General features: G+C 34.0%; 1 protein-coding gene across 1 annotated transcript in view; it reads left to right on the top strand.

Moving 5' to 3' along the window:
* Cfap299 (cilia and flagella associated protein 299) overlaps positions 1-22238 on the top strand; it is a 582352-nt gene that overhangs the window by 508772 nt on the left and 51342 nt on the right. The gene's annotated exons all lie outside the window — the stretch shown is intronic.

Here is a 22238-nt window from a genome sequence, read left to right on the forward strand (position 1 = left end):
GAGCTGTTCCTCAATAAACAGGCATTTGCTCCAATGACGAGCCTTGTTCGTTCTTTCAATTCCTTCTTTCTTTCTTTTATCTTTTATCTAATTTAGGGATTCTGTAGTTCAATCTGTAGTAATGAAGAATTGGTTGTAAGATATTGTTTCAAGACAACATTTTTAAAAATAAATTCTGACTTCTAGAAGCAATTTTTGAAGAAGTTCATAAACTACTTTGTACCTCCAATTTGGTTTTCTCACTGTTTACATCAGAAAATAAATTATTCCTAAGGGACAAAACAGTATATATAGGACATTATGTTAGTGTTTTATTGAATTGTACACATGTTGTAAATGTGTAACTATTATAAACATCCTTTGATGAACATCTATTCATCTAGTTAAGTATAATTTCTTAAAAAAGTGTTACAGTATAACTAGATCATTATAATTTAGTAGATTATTAGAAATCCTGAATTAAAGGTAACAGGCCTTTTAAGTGAACTTATTGATAAAAGCAAAACAGGATAACTAAATCTTTGGTGAGATTTTCAAAACTTCCATCCTTTTTGGATAGGAAATGTTGACAACACATCTTTCATTTTGATGCTTGTTGCCTACACTGGGCCACCTTGACCTCAGAAATCAGACTGTATCTGTATACAAAAAGATAAGGGATAAGAAGTGTTTTGTGTTGTTCATCTCCATTTCATTAGTCTGTAGGAATCTCAGAAGAGAATTTTTGCTACTAGTCCAGGAAAGAGCCTAAAACTTCAGAGAATTGGAGACTGTAAAAGGGAAAGGCTTAATCTCTATTATCCTTATGGGTACATTTGTTGTTCTTTCTGTTATATAAAAAATATTGAAATCAAATCTAAAGAAATTTTTCAGAAGAATTATTTTTATATGATATTTTATTGAAGCAATGAGAAAGTATACAAAAGTATTCTTAAATCAAGGTACATTTGGCCTGAGGAAGGCTCCAGTCATGTCCTTACATAATTAACTGCAACCTAACTTAGTACACAAACTGAAAACCTGACTTGAAATTTTGCCTTGGTAATAAATAGGTGAGTGTCAACCAATCACAGAAGTTGCACTTCAGTCAATCACAGCCAGCCAACTATTCAAACTATGGTAAGAAGGCAAATATAGAGCTGTAACTAATCCAGCTGTTTCCGTACCTCACATCACTTTTCTGCATGTCACTTCCTTTCTCTGGCTATAAATTTAAACTGCACAAGTGGTGGGGTGGATGCAGCATTCTGAATCATTTCCAGACCAGACTGCTGCTCAATTCAAGAATACAACTAAGATCTGCAAAACTAGATTTGTTGTAACTTTGTCTTTTAATGGTATAAAAGAAATTAAAATCACCTGTGATTTTACTATTATTATTTGGACTTCTTACTTTTCTTCTAGTATTGATTTATGTGTAGAGATATATATTTAGCAATATCAAAATTGATTTTGATATAGATAGATACTAATATAGCTTTCCTTCAGTATTTGAATCATACTGTCATATAAAATTTTTTTTTCAAAAAAGTCCTTCAAATATATATCTAAAAAAGTAGCTTTAAGTCAGTTCAATGAAATCCACTAAATAATTTTGATTAGCTATAACATATGCAATAATATCATACATAGTTATTGGTCTCGAGATTTTTATTCTTTATTTATATAAAGAATTATAGCTGGGGTTGGTGGCACATGCCTGTAATCCCAGTCACTTGGGAGGCTGATGCAGGAAGATCACAAGTTCAAAGCCAACTTAGCAAGGCCTTAAGCAACTTAGTGAGACCCTGTCTCAAAATAAAACATAAAAATAGGCTGGGGATGGGGCTCAGTGGTTAGGTGCCCCTGGTTTCAATCCCTGGCACTAAAATCAAAGCAAAAAATAGTTCATCAGTTTAAAAAATTATTTAAAAAATTAAATTCACACTTGATAAGGAACATAGAAAGTTTTTCTAAAGTTTTACAAAACTTAGACATTTAGTTTTTAAAAAATGTCTCATTAGATTGTTTATTTGAGAATAAACTTCAAACACATAATTTTTAAATATTTCTCATAATGTTCCTGTATGCATTGGCTCTATTTAAAGCTGTAAATGGTGAAATTAGTTGATCATCTATGGATTTGAAGTAAAATTAAGGTTTACCTATTGCAAGTGTATTACATTTGGAAATGTTACATTCATTGCTCTCTACCTAGAGGCATGGATCTCAATATTGATATTAGTCCTCACATTGATCCTATTGACGAGATGAATACTTTTGGTGTGAGGAATAATGGATCCTAGCAAAAATTCATAAAAATCTGAGTGAACTCAGATTAAGAATAGTTTCTTCTTAGAAATTTGGAGCACACATTAGCAAGTGAATGAGTGAGGCCTCCTGCTTATAATAAAGACCTGCCTCTCTTCACCCTGAGATCTTTGTTAAATTGGCAGGTGGGGACCTTGTGCTTGGGACATTGAGCACTTCTTCAGAAAGACTACAGTGAGTAATTTTATTTTATTTTCTTAATACTCTGGCAAAATCAAAGTTCTTTTAAATTTTTCCTTGAAGTGTTCTTCATTGGGGTTTGATTTTCCTCACAATTAGTGTGGTTAGTTTATGAAGGATTGATACAAGTGTTTGGTCTTGAAAACAGGGACAAGGAAGCTGTTCAGCATGCTTGCCATAGGTCTCAGGTCTTTGCTCTAGGAGAAGCCATCCTTGGTATTTCCCCAGGGTCTCCCCTCACTTCAGAGAGAAATGTGGGGGGAAAGTCAAGTGTTGGAAAGCAACCATGCTTACATCTTAGTGAGAAGATATGAATTTTCTGAAGTTCAGTGAAACTGTATTGCTATTCAGGAAGCCTCCAGATGTCTGACCTAAGCAGCAAATGAGTGTCCTAAACCTTGTCATAGTCTATAAAAGCATATATATAATGTGAGGGAAAATGTATTGTATTTTAGAAGATGAATAAAAGGTGGGTTTGCATTATGATTATCTTATCTTCAAATGTTCAATCTTACAGTATTTAAAAGCATTTATGAAATACCAATGAAATGTTAAGTGACAAAAGTTTATAACAAAAACAATCTAAATTGTATAACAATAAAACACTTTTTAAAGTACATTGGAATTTCACCCCCTCACATTTTTAACACTATTTAAATATTTACATTTACATTTACTATTTATATTTATTGAGTTTTGGGGAAAACTACATACAAAAGCTTAAACTAACAGAATACTCTTCAGTTGCAATGAAAATACTATCCTTTATTTGACTGCCAACTTACTATTTCAACCATTTGATTACTTCATTTCATCCAATTCAATACATTTAAATCTGGTTCATTTGGCAAAAAACAAACAAAAACTGTTAGTTTACACTCACGGGTGAGTTTGACCATTAATATGGACAGTCATGTGATTGCTGCTTCTGAACTGAGACAGCAAGATTGATTCTCACTGTTCCTTCTTATCATTAAAATACATTATGACCAGAAAATATATCTTTTAAAAAAGAATGTAATTCCAAACATTTGCATGTGCCCAGCAATAATATTCTTAGTGCTCAAAGAAAATCTTCTGAACATATTTTACTAGGAATTTCCCTCACCTAGAATGATGTACTAAAAGCATTGAGTCCACCAAAATAAACCTGCCAGAAAGCTTAAAGGACTCCCTACCTCCCCTTGTTGCTGTAAAGGAGAAACAATCATTAGTTCCCACTTGCTTTCCATGCAGAGTTTTGTTGTGACAGAGAGCTTGCCCTTGCAATTTTTGATTGTGCTTTTCATCTTAAATTTTCAGACAAATGCAAAATGATTTCAAACCTTGTTCAGGAAGCCTAAAATGTCTTGTTTTTTGATATCTGAATTTTAAATTCTTCTGCTAGTCTCTCAGTGGTCCAAAATATTCACTAAGTCAGCAAGCATGTAGTGAACTGTAGTGGTGCAGTTGAATGCTCAAGCGTTCCTTCCATTGTATTTAGGCAAACTCACATTTGAAGACATTTTTCTGACATAAATACAAATTAGTTTATAATTTGACTTCAGATAGTGGTGGAGAAATCTTGTGAGTTCCATTTAACAGAGCTGCAAAAATAGCCACAAAATACAAAGTCAATAACACTTCATTTATCTTGCTGATAGAATGTCCCATAGAGTTTAAATTTTAAAAACCTTTTTTTTTTACTTCAGGTTTGTTCTCTCCCCTTCCTTGTTTAATATTTGCAGAATATGAATTCAACATGACATTCCTACCTGCTTAAGTAACAAAGTTTGGAAAAAATTACTGGAGGGGTGATCCAAAATTTTGATTTTTGCTCACATGCCAAAATTTTACTCTTCCATACTCTGTTTTGGTGATGCACCTGCCCCTACACATTAGTGTCACCAGAAGGAAAGCATGTCCTTCAGCTGCTGCTTCTCATTACATCTCCACATCAAAATGTTCTTTGGAAGTAAGTGTGTGCACCAAATTGCCTAATTAGTATTTATGCACCGGGCCTCAGGTAATATGTCTAAGGTTGCTCAATGGTCAATACACAGAAGTATAAATATTTGCTCAAGCAGATTGCAAGATTATTCACTTTACCTTTATGTGTTAATCACTTCTCTCATCATTTCATACCTTTTGTGCTTGATATATATCAAAAACATAACTCTGGATTTAATCCAAACATTTGGAAAAACATTTTAGACACACACAACTTCCCATGAGCATGTACTCACAAACACACACTCACACACACCTCTGCCTTATTTCCACCTGATTTGAACCCCCAGGTAATGAGAGTCATATGTTTGGCTTGAATGTCTAGGCTGAGTGTATGCCTCCAAGCCTCTAGGAATTCTGTACCATGGTCCATTCTTTGTACTATACAAGATACACAATTTTGTTAATTCTGACAATTCACTGAAAGCTTACAAATACAAAACCTGTAGTCACTCACTTAAAACAAATCTCTATGGTAGTGGACATGAATTTGAATTCAGATCTGTCATATTGATTGCCTTTATTTTTTCCACTACTTGACTACTTACAATTAACTGTATTTAGTTTGGTCTTCCCCAAACTTTAATAAAAAGAAGTTCATTCTTTTCTAAAAAAGCTTATCCAGAGATTTGTTGTAAGATTTAATTTATGGTGTTGGCACTAGATTAAAATTTGTAATTTCACTATAATAATGTTTAATAAAATAATAAATTAACTATTCTAAACAGATATATGAGAAATCAACCTATTATGTAATTGTCAAGTGATTCCAGAGGGATAAGATATAAATTTTAAAACATTTAGCAATATGTCATGTAAAAACATTTAAACTATAAATTTTATATGCAATGTGTATGCCTTGTACTTCTAAATTTTTCATTCTGACACAGTTTTTTTAATCCTTGCTTTTCTTAAACTTCAAATGGAAAGAGGATTATATAACTTAAAAATGCTTATTCTCTTAAAAAATAAAATATTTTAACAGTCCAATATCACAAATGAAATTTATATGTACATGAGGTCGTAAGGTCAATTGAACATAAGGTCAATGTAATGTCTGGAAAACAGTATGCTTAAGATTCTATTTATTTTCAGTATTTTTCTGAAACAAACTTAAGACAAAAGTTTTTTTTTTAAATGATTATATGTAGTCAAAGAATTGAACCATTAGAAAGATCTAACTGTTAATATTGACTAGCTGTATTTTAGTAACAATTGCTTGAATTAATTCATGCTTTTAAAAATTCACAAATGGATAGTTACATCGAAGTGCAGTACACAAGAAAATGTTTCAGAATAACAGAATATATTTTATCCCCAAAAGGTCTCTTAGCAGAGAAGATTAGCACACCAAAGTTTACTTCTAAACTTTACTACAGAATTGATAGTCTGTTTAATATAAATAATAGACTTTTTTAAAACAGGTCATTTTCATCATTGTCTATTCCATAAGTAGATTGGTCTGGGATACATAAAATTGAGTTCTCAAAAAGGCTTGTTCTGTTCTCCCCAGTATTCAGTACAGATTATTGGAAGTGTTTCCAAAGCAAAAACCCATTTGGATAATTTATTAGATATTCAAAAATACACTGCTTTACTAAACTTAGTTTCTAATATTTGGCTTTCATTTATTGACTAATTCCAAATTTACTATTTCATTCTTCAAATAAATGTATTTATATTTTGTATACTGAAAGCTTTTACAGTTGAGTGCTTCAAAGTATTTAAACAAAATAAAACAACATAGACATGTTCTCATGTCTCTGAGGTGCTTTCTCTATTGTTTTGAAGCTTTTTAAATTTTGTTTTGTTTTTATATGTGTTCTTTTTTCTATTATAACCATTCTCTTTTCTCTTTTTTTATACTTTTTTTTTTCTCATGCGTTCCTTCCATTGTAATTAGGCAAACTCACATTTGAAGACATTTTTGTGACATAAATACAAATCAGTTTAGAAGAATTTTTACCCCAAAAGTACAGGTAAATGTATTGATTTAACAAGAACAATACTCAAAACATTTTCTTGTTCAAATGTATTACTAACGCAAGTTTATGATAGATTTGGAACTGGGTATCTACTCCAAATGCAGATTTTTCTGTATTTTTTAACATTTATTTGTATGTATTCTAAAAGGAAATTTAAATTGAGTGCATTCATCATCCAAATTGATGTCAGGCTTAGGTTATTAGGAAAAAATCTGGCTGCAATAAAATTTTGGTCAATTCCATAAATCTCACAATGACTTTCATGTCATACTAAAGTACATCACATCGACCTCTAAAACCATACTACATACCAAAGAAAGAAAAACAGAATTGCTTCTGTCAGCATCAGCACAATGCTCTGGGAAATACTTTCTGCAAAGGAAAATAATTTACAAAAAGGAAGAGACACTTGTTTTACATTCAAGAAATGTGTGTCTGTTTGCTTGTTTTTTTTTTCATACCATCAAAAACTGGCTTAGTCTTTAACCATATAGCAGACATAGAACTCAGTTTCAAAATTAATAGTCCCCACCACTATGTCTGAAATCATCCAAAAGAAGAAATATATATTCTAGTTTTCTTTACTTGAAGAATAATATCCTTGTGACACTAAGTCAACATTATTTAATAGCATCATTTTTTAGAAAGAAAATATTAAGCATTCAACCCCTTAAATGAAATATTTGATTTACTGGGAAAGTTGAGTATTTTATGGGCTTTTCAATCTATCAGACAAAATCTAACAAATGAAATAATAATCACATGCTAGTGTCTAAGAGAAATCTAGGTGCAGGGGAAAATGCAAAATAAATGTAAAATATGGATGGTATTTCTTCCAGTTCTTAAAGAATTTCCATCAATCAACACTTAGGCTACTGTTAGAGAACACTTAAGTGTTCAATTATTACCATATCCTCTGTCTTCACACATTGCACCAGGAGTGTAAACAAGAGATTCACAGACAAAACAAGCAAGGAAGATTCAGCCCTAATGTACAGTTAGGATGGACCTCTGAGCCACCATATTGGTATATCTATTGGAGGCTTCCAGTGTAAGAGCCAGCTGGCACAGCAGAACAATGGTGATGAACACCTTTCAGAAAGATAGACTTGGTCACCTGTGGGTGTTGCATCCTTCACCGTAATGAGGTCTTCAGAGAAGCTGGAATACTATAGAACTGAATAGGCTGCAACTGGAATAAAGGAAAGAGTTGACACTGGATTACATATGCAGCTTAAGCCCAAACATTAGCAATTACCCTGAGTTGTAAACCGACAGTCCTAAGTTTCACATAACTGAAAATGGCTCCAAATCAACATTTTTCCCAATTTTAATGGTACTGTAACAGTCATTGGGAGCACAAATACTGATCATGTCACTCTTCTAGAACATGAGCCCAATCTCAGGCTATAGGATAGCTCCAGTGGCTGAGTTCTGAGCTCCTTCAGTTTTCTAGTGAACCCAGGAATTAGAAGAGGGTAAACAAGCACACTGAAAGGAAACACAGGATAAGAGAGGTCTTTGTCCAATCTGATTTCCCATTCCAAAGAAGCACTGTTTGCCCCCATTTAGTCTCCACCACTATGTACCATTATAAGGCTATGTAGAACATTTTTAGGAATGAACCCCCAAAACATAGGCTCCCTGAGATGTAAGTCTTGCTTCTCTGGACCTACAGGCAATATTTTAAAGAAAAAAAAAAGGAGCTGGAGCTAAGCTTTGAAAGATAAAGGATCCAAATAAGAGGAGGCCTTGATAGTAAGAAGAAGGGAAAAGTTGGAAGGCCCAAGGCAGTGATCCCAAATAAGAAAGAAGGAAGTAAACATTACATAGGAGAAGCAGGGAGGATACTAGCTAGTCACTACTTGAAGATGATCCGGGGAACTATAGTACATACTCTGGAGTGGCTCATTAATTTTTGGTTCCAACTTCCATTTAACATGGAATCTTAGCTACGAAACACTCCAGACTCAAACCACTCAGATTCCATTACAGCTAGGATTCTGACTGAGAAATAGATTTACCTGCTTCAATTTGGAAGGTCTTGATAGTGAGGCAGGCTGGCAGTGTCTAGTTTGGGGGTCCAGATGATAGATGACAGGGTAGACTTGAGCTGGCATCATAGAATCAGCTTCCAGGTTGGCAGGAGGCTTCCTGATTTTGATAAACTCTGAGTGGTTCTGACACCTATGTTGAAGAAGGGGTTTCCCTTATTTGGTTTGCAGTTACTCTCTTTGTTTTCTTTTAATCTGATTATTTTGAAGTACAATCTGCATATAAACTTCCTGATTTTGAGCTATATAACCCATGAATTTTGGCAAACATCCACAGTAATGCAAATATCACCATTCAAACTCTAGAACATTTTCATCACCCTGCAAAAGCAGACTACTATAGTGTGGCTTTTTATTGAATTTTGTATACAGGGAATTAAACAATATGAAATCTGTGGAATGTATCCTTTCACTTAGATACATGCTGTTGAGATTCATCCATGTCATTGCATGTATTAATAATTTATTCTTTTAAAAAAATTCTTGTAGGGCTGGGGTTGTGGCTCAGTGGCAGAGCACTTGCCTAGCATGCATGAGGCACTGGGTTCAATCCTCAGAACCACATAAAAATAAACAAAATAAAAGCATTCTGTCCATCTATAACTACAAAATTTTTTTTTAATTCTTGTAGTTATAGATGAATAGCATGCCTTTATTTTGTTTGTTTATTTTTATGTGGTGCTAAGGATCAAACCCAGTTCATCATATGGGCTAGGCAAGTGCTTTGCCACTGAGCCACAACCGTAGCATCTAATTTATTCCTTTTGATGTCTGAGTAGTATTCTATTATATAGCTATGCCATAATCTGATTATTAATTCACCAGTTGATGAACATTTGAGCTCTTCACATCTTACAAATATTAAAATAAAGTGGTCAAGAAAGGACACAAGTTTTGTGTAGATGTTACAGTTTGGATTTGGAATGTCCACAAAGGCTCTTGTATTGAAGGCTTGTTCCAAGCTTCTGAAGCTATTGGGAAAGTTTGGGAAAATGAGGAGGTGTGGGGCCTGGTTGGAGCATGTGGGTCACTGGGGGAATTCCCCGGAAGGTATATTTTATCCCTGGCCCTTGCCCTCCCCCTGCTTTCCCAAAAGGAGTTTCTGCTTCACCGCAGGCCTAAAAAAATGATGGGGCCAAGCAACCATGTACTGATACCTCTGAAACCCTGAGCTAAAATAAGTTTTTCTCTGACTTTGACTTTCTGACTCTGATAAAGGTTAAGTGGTTCTGAAATCCATAGTTACAGAAGGGGTTTCCTAATTTGGCAGGCAATCTCTCTCTCTCTCTCTCTCTCTCTCTCTCTCTCTCTCTCTCTCTCTCTCTCTCTTCTCTTTTGAGTTGTTTTTATCAAATATTTTGTTCCAGCAATGGGAAGCGGACTCACAGAGTGGACCCAAGTTCTCATTTTTCTTGGATAAATACCTGTCATTAGGCTTGCTTGCCCATGTTCAACACTATAAGCTACCACCAAACTATTTAATGATTCTGTAACTTCCCACTTCCTTTCTCTCTACATTCTTGACAACATTAGTGTTGTCTTGAATGTTACCTAATGTATTGTGTATGTAGTGTCAAATTTCTTACCCTCACCCCAACACTGTTAATATTTTGGGCAAGATAATTTTTGTGCTGAGCATTGTTGGATGTTTAATAGCATCTATGTCCTCTGCCCACTGCATGCCAGGAATATTGCTCCAGTTTTAACATTCGAAACTGACTCCTGACATTGCCAAAGTCCCCTGAAGGCAACTACTCCCCACCCCAGTTATCACTATAACTTGGATTTACATTTTCCTAAGATAAATAGCAGTATTCACCTTTGCATGAGTTTCTATATAGGCTCTAGGAGTTTTCTTTCTGCCTCAGTAATTTGTATCTTTCAAGGAACTAGTCAGCTTCATCTAAATTGTCTTAATGTATTAAATTAAAATTGTTCAATTTTTTACCTCATTATCCCCTTTACCATTTGTAGGAAACATAGTGATGTTTTCCCTTTAGTTCCTGATATGAAAAATTTAGGCTTTCTTTATTTCTTTCTTGTTCAGCCTAGCCAGAGAGAGGTTCATCAGGTTTATTAATCTTTTCAAAGAACAAGGCTTTGTTTCCAAAGAATTTTCTCTATTGTTTATCTGGCCTCAGTGTTATTGGATTCCTATCTATTTTATTATTTCCTTTATGTTTTATCTTCTTCATTGATTTGGGTCCATTTTTCTCTTTCTAGTAGAAGAGAATTCTATCACTATAATTTCTTCTAAACACAACTTTGGATTCATCTTACAAATTTTTATTTATTATTTTTACTTTCATTCATTGAAAATATTTATAAATGCCTTTGTAATATTTTGCTTTGACCCATGAGTTACTTGAAAGTTTTTAGAAATTTCTCTCAATCATTTTCATTTCTAATCGTCATTTCATTTGCACTGGGCATAGAATTCTAGGTTGGCAATTTTTTTCTTTAGGTACTTGAAAGAGATCACTCCATTTTCTCTAGCTTACATAGTTTCTGATAGGTATTTTCTATCATTTTAGCATTATTTTCCTCTGGTTTTTAAGATTTTTTTTTCTTTTCTGCAACTGATTTTCCACAATTTGGTGTATTTGAGGCCTGGTTATTTTATTGTTTTTGTTTGTTGGTTGGTTTTGTTTAGTTTTAATGTTTGCTCTAGTTGGGTTTAATAGACCTTCTAACAACTATGGGTTCATAGTTTTTATTAAATTTAAACAGTTTTAGATCTTTGTTTCTTTCAGTTTTCCCCCTAAACCTCCTCCTTATCATTCAAATCTCCCCTTCCTCTCCCTCACTTTGTAGAATCCCATTCATACATATATTTTTTTTTATTGTTTCCATTGCTATGATTAAGATTAAGCGTACTCATTCCTTCTGCAATTTTTAATCTGTGCATCAGGTGTAGTTCTTATTTCACTTACTTTTTCCTTTCAAATTTTAATTGTCATTTTTAATATGCTCTTTCCCTCCATGAACATATTTGAGCATATCTATAAGGCAGACTTGGAAATGACAAAGATTATGAGACTCATAGTCAGGTGTTAAACAAACAGTATGTATTTTACAGACTTCCACTAATACACATTCTTCCAGTTACAGATCAAATGTTCCTTTTTCTTTGATTGGATGCTAGGCATTGTAAATTTTACATTTGTGGTACCAGATATTTCTGTATCCTTTAAAGAATGTTGTACTTTGTCTTAAAATGTAATTAAGATATCAGGAATATGATTGCTCTGCCACATGTTTTAAGATATGTTTGGTCAGGTTCAGAACACACAGTCTAGGTTTAGGTTGCTCCTATTAACTTTCCCTGTAACCTATCATGAGATTTCTCTGCACTCTGGTGTGTGGAAAATTAATCTGTTTCCAACACTGTTTAACTGCTGGTAATTCTTCCTTTGATATTTTCAATAAATTCTTTATTTCATCAACATAGCCAGAGTATATTCCAGAAAAATGATAAATGAAAGGGGAATAGTAGTTGCTATTTACATTACAGTTACATGCATAGGAGAATATAAATTATAAAGGACATTGAAAGTCAGGCCAAACTACCAAATTTCTATTTGATTCAAAACTATTCATTTCTTAGGAGGTGATACAGTACACAAGGATTAAGATCTGGGTGAAGTATTAGAGTTCCATGTATTAAAGAAAAGAAACTCTAGATATAAGGAGATAAATTAGGAAATCGGTTCAATAATCTAGAAGCAATCAGTAGGGTTGAGCACAGAGCTGTAGAAAAAGGAAAAAATGGTCAATATGAGCAAATATTTGGAAAGAAGAAATTATTTGGAAGAAAGAATATGATGACAAACTGGAGAAAATGATTTTAGGAATGGAAAGGGACGAGTCAAAAAAGATGACTCCAAGATTTCAAGTGAGGGTGATACTAAAAGCAATGGGTGAGGAAAACAGGTTTAAATGGGAGAAGATGAGTAAGCTTTGGACCTGTGTTTTATGATGAAAGCAGCACATCCAAGTATCAGTGTCCTGCAGGCCATCAAAATCTCATGCTATCTTTCACAGATAATAGATCTGGGCATGGGAAATGAATCTGGAAAAAAGGTCAGTCAATAGGGAAAATTTTAGAGGCTTTTCAAATATATTGCAGTTCAAAATTCTATTTTCATGTCCATCTTACTTGAGTAAGAGAATATCTAATACTATTTTCTCTATTTTAGATATTTGAGTGCCTTTTGGTTTCTAGATTTGAAAAGGAATTAGAAATATCATAATAATGCAAGGGAAGCTTGTGCAATTACTTACACAAGTATTGGAAGCCTCACATAAAATGTTGTGTTTGAGGGAACTCCAGCCCATATTCTTTACCAGAATCTTGGCTAACCTTCAGATAAACAAGCCTCCAATAGTCACCACCAGCAGTTGCCAGGCTAATGCTTTCATTTCCTTTCCATGGCACATTTCCCAAAGAATCTGAGCTTTTTGTGTTTTGATGAAAAATTTTATACAGCAGAAATAGGCTCTCGAAACACAACAGATTGATATTTTGTTCATTTTGTGATGCAGACAACTGACAAGATACATTTCATAATTGTCTAATCTCCACAAACAATTTTCCTAGGTTAGCAAACCATTTAGTGCTGCTTCAGACATGAACTGTAACATTCTGGGACATGTTAGAGATCACCTAGCTGTTTTATTTTGCAGATGTAGAGAGTACTGTTATGAAACAAAATAGTAATCTATCCAGATCATTGACATACTTATAACTAGAACTAAATCTCGTAAAACTCTGCTCAACGTTACTTGAAATTCCATTACCTCTGCTCCCTGGTGAACACTATTTTTTTAAAAAATCCTCTTAATATAGAAAGGTACCAGTCAAGCACAATTCCCTTGGTTTATTCAACTTAAGTGTCAGTATCTTCAGTCGTCCTGGTTTCTGTTACACTCCCAAAGCAGCTGGTTAACCCTGGGTAATCTCCAATTGGCCTTCAAAGATTCAGTTGATTTCATAACACATCTAAAACAAGCATTTGCTTATATGTTTTTTGTTACTACATGCCTTGACTCTGATTATGAGATAAACTTCTCGTTTCCATGGCTATGAATAAATAACAAAGTAAAATATGCCCCAACCTAAATGGTGGGAAAGTTAACAAATAAATACATCCTGATTCATGAATAATCATATCTGTCATATCCTTGTAGCCTTCAACATACAAATTGCAGAAATTTGCAAGCTGGCTTTTAGAAATGTTTATTTTATTTTCCTAACAAGCTTATTTGTATCTTTTAGGTAGGCTTTTGATAGTATTACTTCTATGATGTGTGTGTGTGTGTGTGTGTGTGTGTGTGCACATGCACGTGCGCAAGCATGCATGCATATATGTGCTAGTGTACATTTTAAGGGTAAACTGATGATTACTTTTTTTATAATACTGTTTTATGTATAAAATCTTTTGTAAGTTCTAATATTTGTTTTCAATAATATCTTTTTCTTCAACCCCAGTGGTGAAAGGGAACTTCCCTACCCCTATCACACAGGTTGCACAAGTAGAGGAATACTGGGGAGGACAGGAGGAAAGGTCCATGGAACCCTACACTACTGTTTGGGCTGCTTTGGCAGCTACTGTGTCAAAGGAAGTTCTGGGTTCAGGGAAAAGTTTTTGTTTTGTCTCAGTTTCAATTTTCTTTTTTATTAATATGTATTAAATGTACATATTATATGAATTCACAGTGAAATTTCCCTACAATATTGCATGCACTGATCATATCCATCACCCTTTCTCCAACCTTACCCTTCTTCTCCCCTCCAGCACCCTACAAATAACACCAAGAACACTATTCTACTTTTAATTCAGCTTATATTTAATTTCTTCATATGAGGGAAACATGAGATACTTGTCTTTTTTTTGTCTAGCTTATTGTGTTTAACATAATGTCCTCCAGGTCCATCCATTTTGCTGCATAAATCCATTATTTTTCTTTATGCCTGAATAATTCTCCACTGTGCATACATATGTATAATATATGCATATATAATAAGTAAATATACATGTATTATATACTATATTTTATTTATCCATTCATCTATTAATGGACATTTAGACTGATTCCATATCTTAGTTATCATGGATACTTCTGCAATTAACATGGGCATGCAGCTATCTCTTACAAAAGAGTTCTGAGTTCATTTCCTTTGATATATACTCAGGAGTAGTGTAGCTGTATCACATTATAATCCTATTTTTAATTTTTAAAAAATATTTTTAGTTTTGAGAGACAACAATACCCTTATTTTATTTATTTATTTATTTATTTATTTATTTATTTATTTATTTATTTATGTGGTGCTGAGGATCAAACCCAGTGCTTCATACATGCTGGGCAAGTGCTCTGCCACTGAGCTAAAGCCCCAGCCCCCTCTCATTTTATTGAGGAACTTCCATACTATTTACAGTGTTCTTCTGTTAGGAAGCTGAAAATAAACAATCTATAAAATGTGATAGTGGCTGAGATATCCTGAAGCATCAAGAGCTCCTATCAATAAGGAGAATAAAGGGAGAGATCCCCTGTCTCCCACCCCAAACAGCGTTTTTAACTGCTGTTTTTCAGTGTTATAGGAAAACAAAAAACAAACAAACAAATAAACAAACAAACAAAAACAGTAATTGTCTATATTTTCCACAATTTGGTACTGAACCCACAACCCTGAGGACCTGAATTTATTTTCTTCTTTCTATTTCTATAAATATGCATTTAGCTCTTCCAAAATACTAGCTCTAAACAAGGCTACAAGTTGAGCAAATTATAAAACAGAATATTTCTAGTTAGAATGGTTTCCAGATTCCACAATTCAGGTTATAATCCAATGTATTATATTGGTATTTTAACCTCCATATGTTTTAATAACCATGTTGAATTACCATGCAACCCTCTAATTCAACTTATTGGACAAATGTGGTACATGAAGTTCAAGAATTTAGCCTCTGGTCACAATCATGTCTAAGGCAGAAATGCAGTCATCTGCACATTATAATTCCAGTTGATGGAATTTTCTATTATAGTTTCAGGCTATTACAATGTTTTCCATTTTCAATGTTAGTATGAAATCCTCAGGTAAAGTTGAATTATCCTTCGCTTAAACTAAAATAGCCTTTTTATGTCCAAACTACATAAGAAACTGTTTTTCGTCTAAGTCCATGACTCACAAATTCAATATGTTTGGATCACTTTCTTATGAGGTGAATATCATTTTATACTGTTTTGATCCAAACTTATCTGGTTCACATAGAATCAGGACATCAAGTTCATTTGAGTAAAATTTATTAAGTGTCTTTTAATTCCAAGTTTACTTTAGAGTACTACTATTGCAAGAATCAACATACAGATGAAATTAAGAGGAACTGTAATTCTTTTTATATGCACTCTAACACTTCAGTTGTTAAAAGTTGAATATATACATCAAATCATTTGCAGAGGCAGGGTTTTAGGGTGCCTAGCATATAAGGGCTTGCTTGGATACCAGATCCAGCTACACAGTATGATGTCAATCATATTTTCTTATAATCCACTAAGAGAATAAAATCATGGCATTTACAGGTAGATGGATGGAGTTAGAGAAGATAATGCTAAGTGAAGTTAGCCAATTCCAAATAACCAAATGCTGAATGTTTTCTTTGATATAAGGAGGCTGATTCATAGTCGGATAAACAGAGGGAGCATGGGAGGAATAGATGAACTCTAGAGAGGGCAGAGGGGTGGGAGAGGAAGGGAGGGGTTGGAGGAGAATGGCATGGGGTTATTAATGATGGTGGAACATAATGATCATTATTATCCAAAGTACATGTATGAAGACATGAATTAGTGTGAATATACTTTGTATACAACCAAAGATATGAAAAATTGTGCTCTGTATGTGTAATAAGAATTGTAATGCATTCCACTATCATATATAAAAAATAATCCACTAAGTATTATCTGATCTTTTTTAAAAATTCTGAGTAAAAATTCAGACTTATAGAACTTCCTTTATGCAAAATACTACTCTTGTATGGTATATTCTTCCCACTCCCACCAAATAATCTTCACTGAAAGTTATTTCTACCCTATTCTGTTACTTTCAAACCTAGAGTGCCAGATATAAATAACCTGGTCAAAATGCCTTCCTGACAAATAGTCACAATGACGATCAGTCTCTACCCATCAGACCAACATGGACTAGCAGATCCTCACTTTGAATGCAACCCAAACTCACCTCCTTTTTGTCTATTGAACATGCTAGGTCTATTTAAGACCAAAGCATTTCTTAACTGAACCAAATGGAACATTGAGCCATAGCTAAGCAGAGCAATGGGGGTGAGGGAGTGTAGGGTTTGGGTCAGGTTCTAGGGTCTGCATACCTAACCTGCTTCATTGTACCATGGAAGGGGCAGAGACTCATCACTTAGGCCCACATAGGAGGGCCACCACAGATTCTACAGGCGTCTTCAAAGGGCATGTCATATGACTTTTATCCTCTTTTTTCCTGATTTTAGCCTCATCCTGCTTTCCTTCCCATCACACATTTTTCTTTTAGCTCTTCTCTATGTGCTATTCCCTAGCTGGCCTATCCTAATATATCACCTTTTACCACAAAATAATGACAGTTCAACCTCCACCTGCTTTTTGTTGTTTATATAATGCCCAGAAGTCCTCTGAATGTAATGACTGGCTGCTGCAGCGCAAAAGGATGAGCTCTGGATTTCAGTTTCTACTACCTTTTGAAGTACATTAGGGGACTTAGAAAGAGTGTTTTGAGATGTAGTCAAGGTAAAGTGGGGATATCTATTCTTGGCTGTGGTTGATTTTTTAAGAGCAACTGAAATTAAATCAAATTTGCCACTAGAAATATCATTTTCCCATTAAGGGTTACTCAATCTTGTCCTTATGAAAGACACACATTACTATACCTGACTTTTATTCTATTCTTTATGAACTAAGAACCATTTTTTTTATTTGTTAAAGCTATATGTATCCTCTTCAAGTCTAAATTGCCATGACCAAGTATCCTCCACAGTAATTGACAAAGACAAGCACCAAGTAGGAATATCACATTCTTTACCTCCAAGAGGTTTGGGGAAAACATTCAGTGTATCCTCACACACATTATTAATTTATGTTCTAAACTTCTATTATGATCCTACTATGTTTCAAGCACAGTATTAAGTGATTTAAAAAATGATGAATAAGACAATTTCTTTGGTCAAAGAGCACATTGTTTTGGAGAAAGGCAGACTTAAACAATTATTAAATGATTGGGAAATACAAGGAGATAGATATGTTTCCAAATATAGAGGAGAATGTAGAAGGAATTAGTGCTAGAGGAAAAGGCAGCCTTCCTAGAGGAGATCCTGCAAAGCTAATTCTTAAAGAATACATAGACATTTCCAGGCAAAAGAAGGGGAAATTGCTCTTAGGCATAGAGGATAGCATGAATGAGGCATAAACCTGAAAGACAGCATGGTTCATAAAAGAGAAACTATTGACAACTCAGGTTGTTTCGGCATAAACCTCAGATCAGGACCAATAGGACATGAAGGGCCATGTAAACCAAATTAAGAAGCTTGGAATTTATGCTATAGGTGATGGTGAGTCATGGGGAAAGGGATTTGTACCAGGGAGAAACACAGTTAAACCTCAGTAACAGCCCTGGAGTCTTCATGGAAGATGAATTGAGTACATACAGGCAGTAGGCAAGGAGACAGACAAGCTGAGTGCTTGGATTAGGGGAAAGGTGGAAGACAGATAGAAAAAGGGGCCCAATGTGAAAAAATTTGAGGGATGAAAAATGGCATATGTACTTGCTGAGAGAAAATGGTTAAGGAAGGAGAAAAGCCAAGCATGATTCTAAGTCTAAAATGTTTCTCGATAAAGAGATGTACTAATACATGTAAGGCTGAAAATACAGGTGACTAATTCAGGACATGTTGAATTTAAAATGGAATGTCTATAATGCAGTACATTACAGTACAATGCAGTTAGGGAAGGATAAATGGATGTAGAATTTATTTACATATAAGTAATAATAGTGACAAAACTAAACAATGACAAAAGGGTATTTTCTAAGGAGGTTGTTATTTATATTTGAACTAATATTGTTCCTTAAAGGATTGGCAGCTTTCCTTACTGATTTTGAGGATGACTATTGATATTATTTTGTATGTATGTGAATCACACCTATTTTTTTAAATGTGCAACTGGCAGATACACTTAAACTTTTACTTACAAATTAAAATATATAAAGGTAAAGATATATGTACAATTTTTCATTATTTTATAGCTAAGAGGTATGATTTTAAATATTGCTCTTAAATGTAAAACAATAGCTCACTGTTTACAGATGGATTTCTGTTAATTCTTACTCTCCCAAATAAAAACTAAAGGATACTATGTTTCTCAAAATCATCTCCAATTTATATACCAAGCTTTTTCATATAATCTTACAAAGCATATCAAATACTTAAAGCCAAAGAAAATACTGAAAGACAACTACTTAAAGTCAAGAGAAAGCCCCATATTTTATTTATCAAATTGAGATATATTTATATTTATATGTAATAATAAGGGATTTTCTGTTTCTTCTGGTTAAAAATCTGTCATTCTGTATTTAAAAATAGCAAATCATCATTAGGGAAAATATGATATCTAAGAAAGAGGACAAATTATAAAAGAGAACATTTAAATTACTCCTAAGCTCCCAATTAAAAATTTTAAGTATTGTAAATATTAAAATGTTATGAATATACAAAATGAATATAAGTATTTTAGATTTTGAAATACCATAAATATAAACATAATCTATAGGAATATATAATTTGTATGTATGTGTGTATATATATATACACACATACAAATTGTATGTGTGTATATATATATACACACATACAAATACACACACACACATCTAGAGAGAAAGAGACAGGCATCAACTATTGGACAAAATTGTGTCCAACAGGTCAGTAACTGGAGGTCAAATGTATGTTATATAGTCAGTAGTTTGCAGCTTATTGCTGCAAAAATATTTATCTTTAAGTAATCTGCTCTGGGGGACAATTACTAGGACCAGGAGGTCTTCCTGACTATTCCTTCAAAGGATTTCACCAGCTAATACAATGCTGCAGTCTAGCTGGGCACAAAATCACGAGCCACTCAGAGCCTTGTGGATTCAAACAGCAATTCTTTATTCCCGAACTCTCACCGGCACTCTACACGCACGTTCTAGGAAATCCACCGGCACTCTACACGCACGTTCTGGGAGAATCCACACTTCCACTGGGCTCTGCATCCCAAAATTCTCTCTGAATCCCGAGAGAATTCAACGGGAACTCAAGGAGTGGGCGGCAGGAATACGCCCTATTCCTAGCAGGATACACCTTAAACCTAGAACCACCCTAAACCCCGATCCACCCTAAACCTGAATCTGCCCTGGTCCTTGAGCAAGGTCACCTTTCATGCAATGTCACTGCAAATGACCTGGGTCCAAGGCAAGCCCATTTCCACAATGGAGAGTCCTCCCTCTAAGCAACATGAGGTAGGCTGACAAGGAAATTGCCATGCCTCATTCCTACTTGGCTATGGCTCTCAGCAACACAAGAGTTCACCAACAGCCAGTCAGCAAAGAAGTTACTGATACTCTCAGACTCCACTTTGTTGAGTTCGAGTTGAATCCAACTGAGTTCTAAGCTGTAAACCTCTCACTACAACTACATTACCTATTCTTGCAAACTGTCAACTCTTTTAAAAAATTGATAGATTTTAATTATACAAAATAATGTGTTTAATTTTAACATATTTAGACATACATAAAATTTGATCAATTTTACTTTTTGATACTTCTTACCTTCTCCTCCTCCTTCCCTTTAATCCCCTTACTCTGCCCTAATGGTCTCCCTACTACTTATTTTGCATCTTTCTTTTTCCTCTAGCTTATATATATGAGAGAAAACATAGACATTTATCTTTTTGAGCCTGACTTCTTTTGGTTAATGTGATGCTCTCTAGTTTTATTCATTTTCCTGCATATGACTTAATTTCTTATATCTTTGTAGCTGAATAAAACTCCACTGTGTATATATATATCATATTTTCATTATGCCTTTATCTGTTGACAGAAACCTAGACTGATTCCATAACTTGGCTATTGTGAACTGATAAGCATGGGTATGCATGTATCTATAAAGTATGCTGATTTTAATTCTTTTGGATAGGTACAAAAAGGTAGTATAGCTGGATCATATAGTAATTCAACTTTTAGTGTTTTGAAGAAACTCCATACTGATTTCTAAGGCAACTTGACTAAACTACATTCCCACCAACAGTGTATAAGAGTTGTTTTCCTACATGCTCTGTTGTTTGGATTCTTGATGATTGCCATTCTGACTGGGGTGAGAAAAAAATCTTGGTTTCCTTTTAATTTGTATTTTCTTGATAGCTAAAGATGTTTAACATTTCTTCATATGATTATTGGCCATTTTTACTTCCTCTTTTGAGAAGTGTCCATTTAGTTCATTTGACCATTTATTGAATGGGTTTTTGTGGTTTGTTTTTGTTATTGAGGTTTTGTATGTTTGTTTGTTTGCTTATTTTTGTCCTTTATGTATCCTGGATATTAATTCTCCTTCAGAAAAATAGCTGGCAAAGGTTTTTTATGTATAATATATAATTTATATATAAAATATAATAATATAATAATATACTATCTCTTCAAATCCATGACTGTTTTTATCATTAGAAGATAGAAAGACCTCCCATGTTCATGGATAGGCAGAATGAATAGTGTTAAAATGGCAATACTACCAAAAGCAATCTAAGTACCAATGACATTCTTCACAGAACTAGAAAAAACAATTCCTGAAGTTTACTTGAGAGAACAAAAGACCAAGAATAGCCAAAGTAAATCCTGAGCAAAAAAAGCAATGCTGGAAGGCTCATAATAGCCAATTTCAAATTATACTACAAGGCAACAATAATAAAAACAGCATAAAAACAGAGAAGTGGAACAGATTAGAAAACACAAAGACAAATATATACAGCTATGATAATCTGATTTTTAACAAGCTGCCAAAAACATATATTAAAGAAAAGCCAATCTGTTTAATAAAAAGTGCTAAGTACAATGGATATTCATATGTAGGAGAATGAAGCTAGATCTTTCTCTTACGCTACACAAAATCCAGCTAAAGTTGATCAAAGTCCTAGGTACAGAAACTCTGCAACTATTAGAAGAAAACATTCCAACATATAGGCAGAGGCAACAAATTCCTCAACAGAACTCCTGTAGCTCAGGAAATAACACCAAGAACCAATAACTTATATGGTGTTAACCTTTCACTCTGTCCTTTCATTAGTTTCTCATTATTATCTCTTTATATATAATTGCAGATAGATAATATGCTACTCTAAGGGCCAAAAGGGCAAATTTCAAGAAATTATTTACCTATCTTCTCTGTGATCTTACTATAAAGAAAAGTTGCTTCAAATGTTACTGGCAAATAATCAACTATATATGGACATTAATATATCAATTTGCTGTCTTATTGCACATATACAACTCTGCATCTGAATCTCTGCCAGGGAGATATAAGTTGGCCTTGGGAACTATGCATGGCTCTCCCAGGGCAATAGATTGTTCAATGCACTATCTCTGCTCTGCTAGGAAGATCCCTCATAGTAGCTCTGGAGATGGGCTTAACCCATT

Source organism: Ictidomys tridecemlineatus, chromosome 9, assembly GCF_052094955.1.
Source record: "Ictidomys tridecemlineatus isolate mIctTri1 chromosome 9, mIctTri1.hap1, whole genome shotgun sequence".
NCBI classification, from domain to species: Eukaryota; Metazoa; Chordata; class Mammalia; order Rodentia; family Sciuridae; genus Ictidomys; species Ictidomys tridecemlineatus.